Source organism: Strix aluco, chromosome 2 (assembly GCF_031877795.1).
Source record: "Strix aluco isolate bStrAlu1 chromosome 2, bStrAlu1.hap1, whole genome shotgun sequence".
Lineage (NCBI taxonomy): Eukaryota > Metazoa > Chordata > Aves > Strigiformes > Strigidae > Strix > Strix aluco.
In genome coordinates, this window is record NC_133932.1 from 76506795 (window position 1) to 76520077 (window position 13283).

General features: G+C 40.2%; 1 long non-coding RNA gene across 1 annotated transcript; it reads right to left on the reverse strand.

Moving 5' to 3' along the window:
- Positions 1–4367: 4367 nt before the first annotated feature.
- LOC141920236 (uncharacterized) lies at positions 4368–8970 on the reverse strand. The gene is made up of 3 exons (XR_012622267.1): positions 8899–8970; positions 5028–5117; positions 4368–4724 (listed from the first exon to the last, which is right to left on the reverse strand). It is a non-coding gene; the product is annotated as an uncharacterized LOC141920236 (long non-coding RNA).
- Positions 8971–13283: the final 4313 nt, after the last annotated feature.

Sequence of the window (13283 nt, forward strand, 5' to 3'; positions counted from 1 at the left end):
GCCTGCAGCAAATTGTCCGACTCCAACTCCACTGCCTCACCAGGGAAATTCCAGGGCAGCACTCAGACTGAGAGCAGGGGTATGGAAAGAGGCAAAGGTTGAAGGAAAACTATCCTGTAATCTGAAATAAAGGGCTGATTTGAGGAGGAAATACATTTAGTCTTTTTGCCATGTCTGCTATAAATCAAGCCAGCTGGTGTTATCACTATGGTGGCTCATGATATAAGAAAACTTTTTTGCTGAGATCTTTGTGGACATGGTTATTTTTATTGGAAACAAAAAACTTGAACACAGATTATTATGAGTTATGTTTAAAATAGAATGAATGTTATTTGAGTCACTTCCAAATTAACATGATTGTTTAAAAATATATGAAGTGCTTCACTGAATTTTAATCTCTCTACTGCAAAAACAATTTTTAAAGATTACAGCCTTGCACATTTTTAGAAGGGTGTAATCACTCTAGCTAAAACATAAATTTCATACACCACAATAATTTTTAATCATTCTGCACTGCACATATACAGCATTCAAATGTCTCTTTCAAATGTCAAAATAAAATTAATATTTATCACCACACCTCTGAACTACCACATTTACAAAACTGAAGCTCGGGACATTTTTTACTAAGCCATCTAAGCCATTTTGTACGTTCTCAGTTAAATGGATTTTCTAGAGCTATTACTCTGCCTCAGGGACTCCCAGAATTTGTGAAGCACTTTACGGCTTGTTTCTCTACATTCTTCAGGAAAAATCACTCAGGTCAAGTCAAGAAGGGGTTCCCAGTTCCAGAGGTGGCATTTCTATGTTGCTATCGTGCTATAAATAAAGCCATAAGAATAACTGACATTGCTGAACCTTACACACACAGAAAGTAGCACCTGAGCAAATACATAAAATTAAACAGAGGTGAATCATGCAAAAACCAAAATCTTTGGCTTTGACACCTTCAGGGCATGGGGGAAGTTCACGGTAGCGGGGAGGGATCTTTAACAACAGCAGTTCCCCAGCAGGCCAGAATAAAGGCCAGATCCTCAATACCTTCCAGTTTGGGGAAAAAGGTAGCTCCAGATGAGAACTTCATGAGCTCAGACCCCCCTGGAAAAGTATCAGAAAGACCTGTGGGATCTTGTCAGAGAGAGAAGGTGTTCCCAGTCGCTACTGCAAACCAAACATTACAGAGTTTCAAACTTGGGTTTCTGACTTTCCGGATGTAGATCATGGAGAGGGAGGAGGTCCCTATACACTTCTCTCTGCAACTCTTTTGGGTGATACCTTCCCTGTCAGGCAGGCTGTAACAGATCAGGTCTCTCTAGAGAGATGTGCAAGGGGTTTTGTGTATCCACCATGACCTGTGTGCTGAGTTTCTTAGACCTCACAGGATTTTTTTGACTGTGTTCACACTCTGCAGCCAAACCTCAGGCATGTAGGAGACTTCAGTGGGAGAAACCAAAAATCATGCCTAAATGTGTTTATGATATTATCCCTGTGTCATTTGGAAGGACAAAATGAACACATCCACTAGTATCGGCACTCCTAAATCACTTCACCACCTTTGAAAAAATCCCACCCTTCCATAAAAACACTAGCTGACAGAGATCATGTTGTCAAGCAGTCTGCACCAAATAAAAATCTAAACAGATATAATGTAATTGTTTGTAACTGCCCATAAACCAATTAATCTGGATTTAGATCTCTAGGATAACAAACAATGCATAAAAAGAGCAAAATTATAGGTGCTCCTGCCATGGTGCACCAGGGAGGAGGGGGAGAAAGAAGCTCCTTTTACTGTTTTGAACTCAGTCGACTGGCAGCAGCTATTTGGTTGATATGTACAAAGCACTGCCAGCAGTTTTTACTGGCCATTGTTTTACAACAGGAGCCCCTAACACCTCACAGCACCAGTACTAGGGGGTGTTGGCTGCCTTTTTATAGATGTAGCAAGTTCCTGGCATTTGTTACATCCCTGTACACTGCACCGCTGAGGCTGTTATACTTTGTTCAGTCAGGGAGGCAGGCAAAGTCTGCATAAAAATGGGAATTAATAATCTTCTAACTGCACTTCTGATCATTCTGGGTTTATCTTCTGTGAACAGTTTAAACAAATGAGTGTGACTGGAGGGACTGTTCTCAGAAACCATGATGCCCATAAACACTGGCTGTCCCACTGGAAGCAGAGTTACTGCTCATGCAGTGTGGCAGCACAAACAAATAACATTGCTCGATATGACAGGCTAGGCTGGAAAAACCTCCACTGTCCCTCCATAAATGTTCCTTCCAGGAGAAGAATACTCCTCTGAAATTATTCTGGCAATGATTTGTTATAGCCAAGACTCTCAAGGAAGTCCGTCTCTATCTGCAGACAAGGTGCATAGTGAGCCCTGCTTGTTGTGACATGACCTTGCTCATGCAGCTCCTGGCAAACAAGCAGCACTGTCACACTATAATTATACAAGCACACAAAACTGCCATACCAAATGTCCCAGAAAGCTCTGCTGCTTTGCTGATGTCAGCACAAGGAGCCAAAAGCCATAATTAACTTTTGACTGAACCTTGGTCAGACTGAATGGATATAGCCCGTGGGCAGTGCCTGTGCTGGGAACTCTGCCAAACCTGCAAGTTCCTACAGGGAAGAGAAGCATCACTTCATGGTTATCCCTGCCCTCATGCCCTCTCCCCGCGTATTTGCTGCCCTCTCTTGTCCAGGGCAGGAGGCTGAGCTAGTCTTTGTCTTTCCTCAGTGTGGTTTCTCTTTCTTTCTAGGCATTTTAATAAGAATTTCTAAAAAATCCCAGCAACATCTAAGCAAGGTAGCTCAAAGCATTAACAAGTCACAGGAGAGAAGGGGAAATCCCTCCCCTCAAAGCTGATCACTACCCAAAATTGTTCTGTTCTTCTGGGTAAACTCCAGTGGAGTTTGGGGTCCTATGAGATGGACACGAGCTGCCTCGAGAGGGACAGAGACTAGAAATGACTGCTCACGGTCTATCACACTGACCCCGTAACCCAAGCAAATATTGGACTAGAAACTTGGCAGGGAAAAACTGCATCTTGTGTTTCTTCTGTTAAACACGGTATATTATTAGCATTATGTTAATTTGGGTCACCTAAATGGGCTCGACATAATTTAATGAATTACTTAATAAAAGATTGAACTTGGCTGGGTGTCAGTCAGCCAGTAAAACAGTAATTGACTGATATCCAGGGAAACAAGACTCTCTAGAGTGGGGGAACCCATCATGGGGTTATGATGCCGAACTAGCTTTGTTAGACAAAGATGAGGCTTTTGGCAGCAGGCATTCATGGTTTCAGATTCAAGGTCCCAAGTTCAGTCTCTGCCGTCAGTGATCTTCCCAGGGGTGTTCTGTTGCATGCAGACAAAGAAACGCATGAGCTGAATAAATTATTAATTAAAAAACATTTGTTCAGCTCTGTGCAGACACAATGCCTCTCTCCCCTAGAGCAAATGTCTTACTCTCAAATCAATCCAAAGTGCCAGGAGAAATGGATGATAGTTTCACTTACCTCTGGTCTACTTCAAGAAGAGTGAATGGGGCTGATTAAATGTGCACTGTCGCCAGAAAAGACTAGTATTTACTTTCACAGAATCACAGAATCATCTAGGTTAGAAAAGACCTTGAAGATCATCTAGTCCAACCATTAATCTAACACTGACCATTCTCAACTACACCATATCCCTCAGCACTATGTCAACTTGACTCTTAAACACCTCCAGGGATGGGGACTCCACCACTGCCCTGGGCAGCCCATTCTAATGTCTCACAACCCATTCTGTAAAGAAATGCTTCCTAATATCCAGTCTAAACCTTCCTTGGTGCAACTTGAGGCCATTCCCTCTTGTTCTATCGCTTGTTACTTGGTTAAAGAGACTCATCCCCAGCTCTCTGCAACCTCCTTTCAGGTAGTTGTAGAGGGCGATGAGGTCTCCCCTCAGCCTCCTCTTCTCCAGACTAAACACTCCCAGTTCCCTCAGCCGCTCCTCATACGACCTGTGCTCCAGACCCTTCACCAGCTTCGTTGCCCTTCTCTGGACACACTCGAGTAATTCAATGTCCTTTTTGTAGTGAGGGGCCCAGAACTGAACACAGTAATTGAGGTGCATCCTCAGCAGTGCCGAGTACAGGGGTAAGATCACTTCCCTGTCCCTGCTGGCCACACTATTTCTGATACAAGCCAGGATACCATTGGCCTTCTTGGCCACCTGGGCACACTGCTGGCTCATGTTCAGCCGGCTGTCAATCAACACCCCCAGGTCCCTCTCTGATTCTGATTTTAATTTGTCCCTCAGCAGTGCAACCCTGACATAAGATCCTTATCTGTAAAGAAAATGCAGCAGAACTTCGCCCACACAAGTTTTCAACTGCTGTTTAATCCCAGCCTGCAGCAAATTGTCCGACTCCAACTCCACTGCCTCACGTGCAGCCTAAAGTCAAGGTAGACAAAATCCAAAGCCTTTCACTCATCCAATAAGCAGGTCGCCCTGTCGTAGAAGATCAGGTTTGTCAAGCAGGACCTGTCTTTCATAAACCCATGCTGACTGGGCCTGATCATCTGGTTGTCCCACATGTGTTGTGTGATGGTACCCTGGATGAGCTGCTCCATAAGTTTCCCGGGCACCAACGTCAAGCTGACAGGCCTGTAATTTCCCGGATCATCTTTCCAACCCTTCTTATATATGGGCATCACATTGGCCCATTTCCAATCTGTCGGGAGAACAAAACTTTAAAAACAAACAAACTTTAAAAACAAACAATACTTTAAAAACAAACAAACAAAAACAGAACAAACCCAAAACCCAATAAAACAATGAGGCAGGAAGACTCTTTTTATTTTAAACCTTCAGAGATACAATTTTTCTACATCTTTTTTTTTTTCATTTGTCTGTATAGACACCTTGTCCTTGAGGAACAGTTATGACAAATGCATACCACAGTACAGGTTTTTTTTTTGTTCATTAATTTAGTTGCAAAATCACGTGGAAAAAAAAGAATAGTTGTTTCACTTACTGTAACCTCCCTCTTCAAGACATCTTGTAGATTCTTCTCTTTGTATAGACGGGCTTTTATATACAAAAGATCAGGTTTTGTGGCCAAAGCCTGTTGGCAATAAAATATCAGCAGTCAATGTACACCAAATGTTGCCATTACTGTAAACTAATAACAAGTTTTTACCCCTTAGCTGGTTGTCAATACTGCTTCACTTCTGGGATGGGTTTCCTTCAACCAGATGTAGACATTTTTATCTGAGCTGGTCATCTCAGGCTCCCTTTAAACTTACAAAAATGGAAAAAGCACTTTTGGCATACAGCTCCTTTCAGATCCATTTTACTAAGCATGTAGGCCTTTACTGCTGAGCCATCACAACTACTTCTAAAGTCAGTGGAGAGGTGTACCTCCATAAGGGGAATATTGCCACCTACTGCCAGGAAAATGCCTTAGAATTAACTGAAAATAAAATAATTTTATTTACAATAGAAAACTTTAAAATATATTTGTCTTTTTATTTTGATTTGAAATAAAAATAAATTTTGAGATTGCTGCAAAATATATTCTCTGATTTGTTTTGTTTTAAAAATTATGTGTGTCAGTTTCTGAAATTCCTTCTGAATTTTGTTTTAATTTCTATGTTTTCACTGTTCTACATGAGGTCGTGCCATGTTAACAGAAGGTCATGTCAGCAACATCGAGGCTAAAGCTCCAGATGTCCCTTCCAACACAAGTTTTTTTGCAATCAGTATGCAGTAGTCACTACTACATTTTAATATCTCAAATCCTAAAAGGTGTATCAATCTGAATTGATCAACATTAAGTTTATTTAATATAACAATTTTTAAACAGTATTTCATGAATGTCTAGAGAGACAGCAGTGTCACACATGAAAAAATTTAAAATTCAGAGCCCTCTGCTTTCTCTTGTCATTCTATCATACCCAAGAGGGAGATGAGCAATTAAATATTAGACAAAGTGAAAAGTTTTATTTGCTTCTCTTTGTTCATGCTTGACTTCCTTCTTTGCTATTCCTGCTTTCTGCTCATGTTTCTGCTTGCTGTATTTGAAATTAATTGAGGATCCTCATGGACAATCACTTAAAAAGGAATGCCTCCTTGCTGAACAATAATTTCTGAAGTCCACATTGCCATTGGACAGGTCACCTTAACTTCTTTTTCCTGGATAAAATCATAAAATTCAAAGGAATCTTTCATATACATCAACTGTATGGTGTTAGTTTGTTTTACTATAAGCTAAGACTTTTAAACCTGTAAAATCATTTGAGGGTATATTGAAGAGAAGTTTGATTGCCCTTTATCTTTGTCACACCACTTGCATATGTTTCTAGAAAATACTCAGGGATATTCCTAAAATAGTAAATTATAAGCAATAGCTGTACAACAGTTGTGGGATGAAAATTTCTAGTTCAATTAACTGTGTTTTTGTTATACACATCTAACTGTTACACATATCCTGCCAGGACTGCAAGACACATGAAGCCCTAACAAAATTAACAGCATATTGAACCTGAATGTTCCTAGCAAACTTTTCACATATATTGAAATGAGACTGAAAGCGCTGAAGTGAAAGAAAACCTATGTTGCTGTTTAAAGTAAATATGAAAAGCAAATCACCAGTAAAATATACAGAAAAAAAATATTGAAATCTAGCTGGAAGACAGACATATGCCTCTTTTCTAAACTGATAATTTTGCCATCTCTCATTTTGGTACTGGATTCCTGTCTAGACCTCAGACAAGAGGCTTGCTGATTACCCAGTTTGGGACAAATTAGGAGATGAGGTCCATTGTGCTACACAAAAGATTTTATTTGTGGCTCTGCAGATGGCTAAGAGCAAAATAGTCAGAGGCAGTATACAGGCCATCCCACCTTCCCAAAATTTCTGTCCATAATAAGCGCTAATTTCCCAGGAAGTTTTCTAGTCTTCAGTTTACTCCACAAAAATAATAAAGCATAAATCAAGTTTTCTGTTGTCTGAAGGTTTTTTTCCTGTCATCTGAAGGACTTTTTCCTTCATGGAACACTATGAAACAATATTGTAAAACCACAGATGTTTAGGAACTAAAATATCATTGCAACAACAAACCATTTCTTGAAAGACTAAAAGCTTGCTCACTGTCTAAATGAGAGACTATTGCAAGATTTATCTGGTGACATTTGGTGGCCAATTCTACCAGTTTTCCCTGGATCATTTTTCACCTGCCAGTAATAAGAATATGACAATATCTCCATGTATTTCTCCTTAATTATTGGACAAAAGCCTGAAATAAACAGGAAGAGTCACTGGAATACAACATATAATCATTCTGACATGCATCCTATACCACGAGAGCCAGGATAATGTATTTTGAATGCATTAATCATAAATATTTAAGATAATTAAGAATGCTCGCTGGTGATCCTCCTAAATACAATTGTTTCTTGCATAAGCTCCTCAGCAAATTCAATAGATTGTTTAAGCAACATCTGAACCATGTAAGTGGATGACATATTTTTGTATGCATCCTTAGCACCAATAATATACAGCTAATGCATCATATTCAGTAAAATGGCTTTAAGTGATAACAGGTGTTTAGCATAATGGAAACTGCTGCTAGTTGGTCAACACATAAATTAATTTTGTTATTTACAGAACCAGATGGTCAATTCTAGAGCACCAGCATGGATAAAATTAATAAGCCTCCTCACTGCAGAACATGACATCTCGTCTGTAGTTTTACCAGTTTCTAATTCCAGCTACCATGTGAATTGCAAGAGTACCCCTCTGACAGAAAGATTAACTGACTTACTCTCTGCCCAAGAATACTATACCATATATCATCAACTAAAAGTAGCTAAAGGTCATACAAATGAACTTCATGAGACATTAAGAGAAGTGGTAAGAAACAATAATGTTGTGCTTTTCCATTCTTGTACTCTGTGCTGCTTACAGCATCAGTATGATTTGCTATTATTTTCTTCCTGCTTTCTTTCTTGTAGCAATGGCTTGATATTGCAGAAAATGCAATTTAGCTACAGAGCTCAACTGTTAAGCATTCTAAGAGATTGTTTTGTTATGATATAATGTTAAGTTTTTCTTCAAAAGCCCTATTTGAGAATCTCATGATGTAATTTAATCTGTGATTCAGAAGAACCTTTTTTTTTCTATCCATGGTCAAAGCTCATTCAGATGAAATCAGGCAGTTACACATGCACACAGGACTAAGAAATCCCACTTATCTGGATTTTCTGAACCAAAAGGAGTGGCAAAGACCTCTGGCACTACAGCGACACTCCTCGGGGTAACACGCTGTGCCCAGGCTCCCACTTGCTGCATGCATAGGACGTGCACAGCAAACATGGTGCAGCTGGTGCACGTCAGACCCAGCGCACTCCAGCTGTAAAACTCATGCATGCGCACACTACAAACACCCAACAGCAACTCATGCCACATTGCCAGGCAGTTGGAAATCCTGAGCTGCCACCCCCTTATCCTTAGATTGCACTTGGACAAAGTCCAAAGGCAGCAAACGAAGCCACTTCTGGGAAGCCCAGGCACAGAGTAGCCCTGCACACACTTGCAGCAAGACATATCTTACTGCAGAAAGAACTGTATCTGCCTCCTTTGGACACGTCTCTCCTTGTCTGTGACTCTCTTCCAGTGTTCTGCACAGCACTGGTTGGTCTGCCCAGCGATGGAGTGACAAGGTGGCAAAGAGGAAGGCTGAGCATGCTCACAGCCCTTGCAAACTGCAGAGAGGCTCCTCAACCCATGCCTATTTCTGCAGGACCTCTCCTCCCATGTGCCCTATGCATTCCTGTTACATACATTAAGGTTATATTAATTTATGCATACTAGAAAGAAATAATAGTTGATAACAGTTTAGCACCTCAGGTTTTCACCAGAGCAGGTCCCTTTGATGAATGCAGACAAAAGTCCAATCACTGCACACTGTGCATCTTTGACACTCTTCTTATCCAGTTCAGCTGGCTTAAATTGAAGGAAAAGATAACAAATATAAGTATAGATTCAATTGTAATCTATAAACATTCAGACCTTATCCAGAACTTGAATTTCGTGTTTCCTTTTCCGTGTGCATCAAGAATGCTTTTTTTTTTCCCCCCTTCACTACTAGGAGTTTATGTTTTAAAAATGCAAAACCTTCAGTGACTTACTGAGAACTGTTGTGCACATATGAACTAGTTTTGGAATTCAAGTTGCATATCTGGAAGCTACATGTCACACTGAATTATTCAGGTAAAGAGTACCATATTAAATGGGTAAAATCCAATGAATCCTGCCTGTTGTTTTAAGAAATCCTGTCTACTTTAGAAATATTTTGGTGTGTTAAGAAAATAAAAGCACACAGCAAGGTGAACAGACATTCCTGTGGACTGCTTAGATCAGTCATATCACATACCTCAGTCCTCTAATCATGGCTACAGTGCCTCTAAATACATCAAACCATTCATTATCTGTTGTTATACAAAACATTCTTCTTGTTAGCATGCTGTGCAATGTGTGAGACAACAAGCAAAATAAGTCATAGAGGAGTATTAGATTCTTTTAAAATATGTATGTATCTCCAGACACTTGTCAAGCACTGCATACTCACCAGCTACTTTGTCTTCACAATAGCGAGTCCATGGGGCATTAGTTGGCCAACTTAGAAAAAAAGAGGAAATCATGGTAAATAAACAGGTAATGCAAATACATCTAGGTCACTAGCATTCAAGTGACATGGTCATCAAATTCAAATTAATAACACTAGCAGAAACTATCAAGGTTCTTAACACACAAAGCAGTAACACGCATCTGCAGGCAAGTAAATGTTTTCCTCATTCTGGCTTGAGTGCTTTGACTGAGGCCACACAAATCAAGGACAAGGACAGAATTAGGGATCCGGGCTGGTGTTTATGGAGGTGGCATTTTTCAGTAGTCGGTTACAACAAGTTTGTGTTGCCCTGTTAAATCAGTTGCATACTGTACGACCATAGGATCCTACATAGATCTTGGGAAACAAAAGAGGGAAGCAAAACAAAGACTGAAGATATATATCTTCCAGCAAACACTAGAGGGAAGGGGAGAGAACTTTTGATTTGGAAGAGTCCCTGCATGTCCCACAGAGCTCCATAAATGGGTTATTAGAAGAACTGAGAAACCTGCGAATCAACTGCATGAAGAGTTGTGGGTTGCAGTCAGCCAGGTAAGCTGTTGACAACTGATTGGAGTGTCAAAAATTCCAAAATGTCTATTTACACCCTGTGTCTCTTCAGTGATGCTGTTTGAAGCACAGGTCCACAGACTATCCTATTGGTTGGTTTTGCTTTCTTCCTGCTATTAAAATTAAACTGTGCTTACAAACAAGTGCATAGTGATTTATTAAACCATTCTGACCATAGACAACCAGACATACAGCTACTGAACTCAGTCATATCTGATGGAGATCCAGCTTTGTGGCAGTGAATACACATGTCCAGTGATGCAGGAGCACCATCTCACAGCTGCAGTTACCCACTGATGGAAACCTGTGTCCCCTCAAAACATGCCCAGCAAATCCCTGGGTGTTACATGGCAAAGGCAATTGATTTACAAAGTTCAATCTAAGAATGAAGATCATTTCTTCCCAGGAGAGCGAGAGGCACCTTGCCTGACACCTGCAGGGTGGTATTCCAATATTCCACTGAAGAAACAAAAATGCAACAAGTGCTACGCAAAACATCTTTTTCCACTGGGCATCTTCATCCCACAACTGCACCATCTACACTGGAGAAAATTCTTCCTCCCACTGTCAAACACTGTTGTATATTTGCAGCAAATCGGTACAAATTTGCATCAGTAACGCTTCAAAACATGTACCTGACTTTTGTCCTGCAGCTGGCAATTTGCTTCTATTATTTAATACCAACAGTGATATGCTTGAATAAGACTGTAAAGTAGTTTAATTAAAGTATTAGATAAACAAAAAAATGCCTCTCTCTTGGAATCCAAACAGAACAGTCAGAGAATAAAAATTAAGAAAGGAGAAAAAAATAACCAAACTAAAACAACAACAAGAAACAATTAACAGACACCAAACCTCCAATAAACCATTCAAGCAAAACAAGTTTCTCCCAAATCATAATGACGGCTCATTATAGAAAAATCTAACACTGCACAAACCACAGGGCTTTCAGTAATTGTGATCATCTTACCTGCAACACGACGACAAGAGAACAAAAGGAAGGTGAAACTGTATAAAAAATTGGGTAAAGCATGTGCTGTTCTCCATCATTTATAAGAAATGTGCAGATGAATTTTCCCCAGCTGAAATGCCCAGCTAAAGTGAACAGGCCATGCTCAAGGTTCAAGATTGATAGAGGGGCTTTGCCAGCAGTCGGTGCAGGCAGAGCTCCCAGGCAGCTCTCGGGCGCCTGGGCTTGTGGTGCAAAGCTGAGCTCAGGATCCTGAGCAGACTGCACACACAGGCCTCAACAGCAAAGCTTACAAAAGGTTATGGGCAGTGTAATAATGTCAGGAGACAGAGCAGCATCTGGGTACAGGAATATCTTAACATAACGATGACTTCTAAGCACTCACTAGGGGTTAGAATAAGTACCTGTGTGCAGCACTGTAGCACAGAAAAGCAAGCTCCCAAAGTGCTTTAAATATTTCTAATGAAAATTAAGCACTTTTCCCATCACTGCTTCAGGAATGAATGAGGTTTAGTATAAAGAACAGGAAGGAAAATGGATTGCATTTAGTTCACTTAGGAGCACATAAAGGCAATCGTTGCTTTAAAATTAAGCTGTGTAAATATTGTAAATTGTGTTTAGGTAATCAGAATACAACATTACTACCATCCCAGTATCTCAGCCATTGCAAGGTGTTAAATCCTCTCAGCTGCTAGAAGCAGAAAATTCAGGATCTTTCTTTCCTATCTCAGAAACCAGCAATCCAAGAAAAACCAGGCATACCCATAAGTTTGTAGAACATGCAAGAAAATGTGCCAGAAGGTCAAAGTCAATTACAACGAGGCTGACTAATGCTCACATGAAGACCTAAGTTTTTAAATATTTCCACAGAACTAAAGATATGAAAAAAAATCAGTGATATATGAGAACATTTAATGCTTGGTAACTGTATGGACAGACTGTTGTTCAAGAGTGCAAAGCAGTTTTGCCAACAGGCAATTGCATTAGAAAGACCTGAGGGTGGAAGGCAAACAGGAAATTAGGTGATAGTCACGGACAATGCAAGAAGAAATTTGAGGGGGAAAGTCTCTGTATGTTTCATAACAACAACCTGCAGTTTTACTGCATTTTTCCCTAAAAGTTCAAAGCACTCTACAAGCAAGGTTTCATGCAGTTGCACCCTGGCAGGACACCAAGACCTTCCTGTTCATTCCATAGATTTGGTTTTTTCTTAAAAAAAAGGCTTTCTGTCCTTTAAGACTGTCATGTAAATTGGTGAAATAATATCTAGTTGAAAGAGACAGTCAAGCACCAAAGTTAATTATCTCTTCTTGGTCTCTGTGGATCCCTCGCTATAAAATTATGGCAATATTTCTGAGATAAATCTGATATCTGTACACTGTGTGCACTGAAAATTTCAACTCCTTGAGGACCTTTCACTAACAGAGACCTCCAAGAGGAAGAGCACCAGAAATTAAGGAAAACACACCTTCTACCCGAGGGTCTATTAATGAGCTAAAATGGGAGACTTGTGTTCCAAATTAATTCTCAGCTGAAAGATCTTGAACCTCTATGCCAAGAGGATGTCCTGGCTTTGGGGCTATAAAGGTATCTGGACCATAACATCCCCACTCCATGTTGCACCTAGAAGGCACAATTCTCAGGTCCAGAAAGGACCTTTTCTGAAAACTCTTTCTTAACTTTGAACAGAGAATATTTGCAAGGGAGTGTTTAGGAACAAAAATGCACCCTTCCAAAGGTGCCTACATGACTTCAGAGTTTAAGTCTCACTTCACAAGTCATTTAGGAACTAAGGGCAAATCCTCTGCATGGGTTTCTGTTGATATAGTTAAGCTAATGCAGGGTACTAAGAGTTATTATGTCTGACTGACATGCTACGTCAGCAGAGTTCCTAGCGTTAATGTTGCTTGACCAGTATATCTGGAATTTTACCAATTTAGCTTGTTCCACTCAGAGGGTCATTTAATGTACTGGTGCTGACTTAATATGCATCACTTTACAGTTCCTACTGAATTTCCTCTTGGAGCACTTATCTGCATTAGAAAATTGATATTTCCATACCAGGAAAGCACTACCTGTG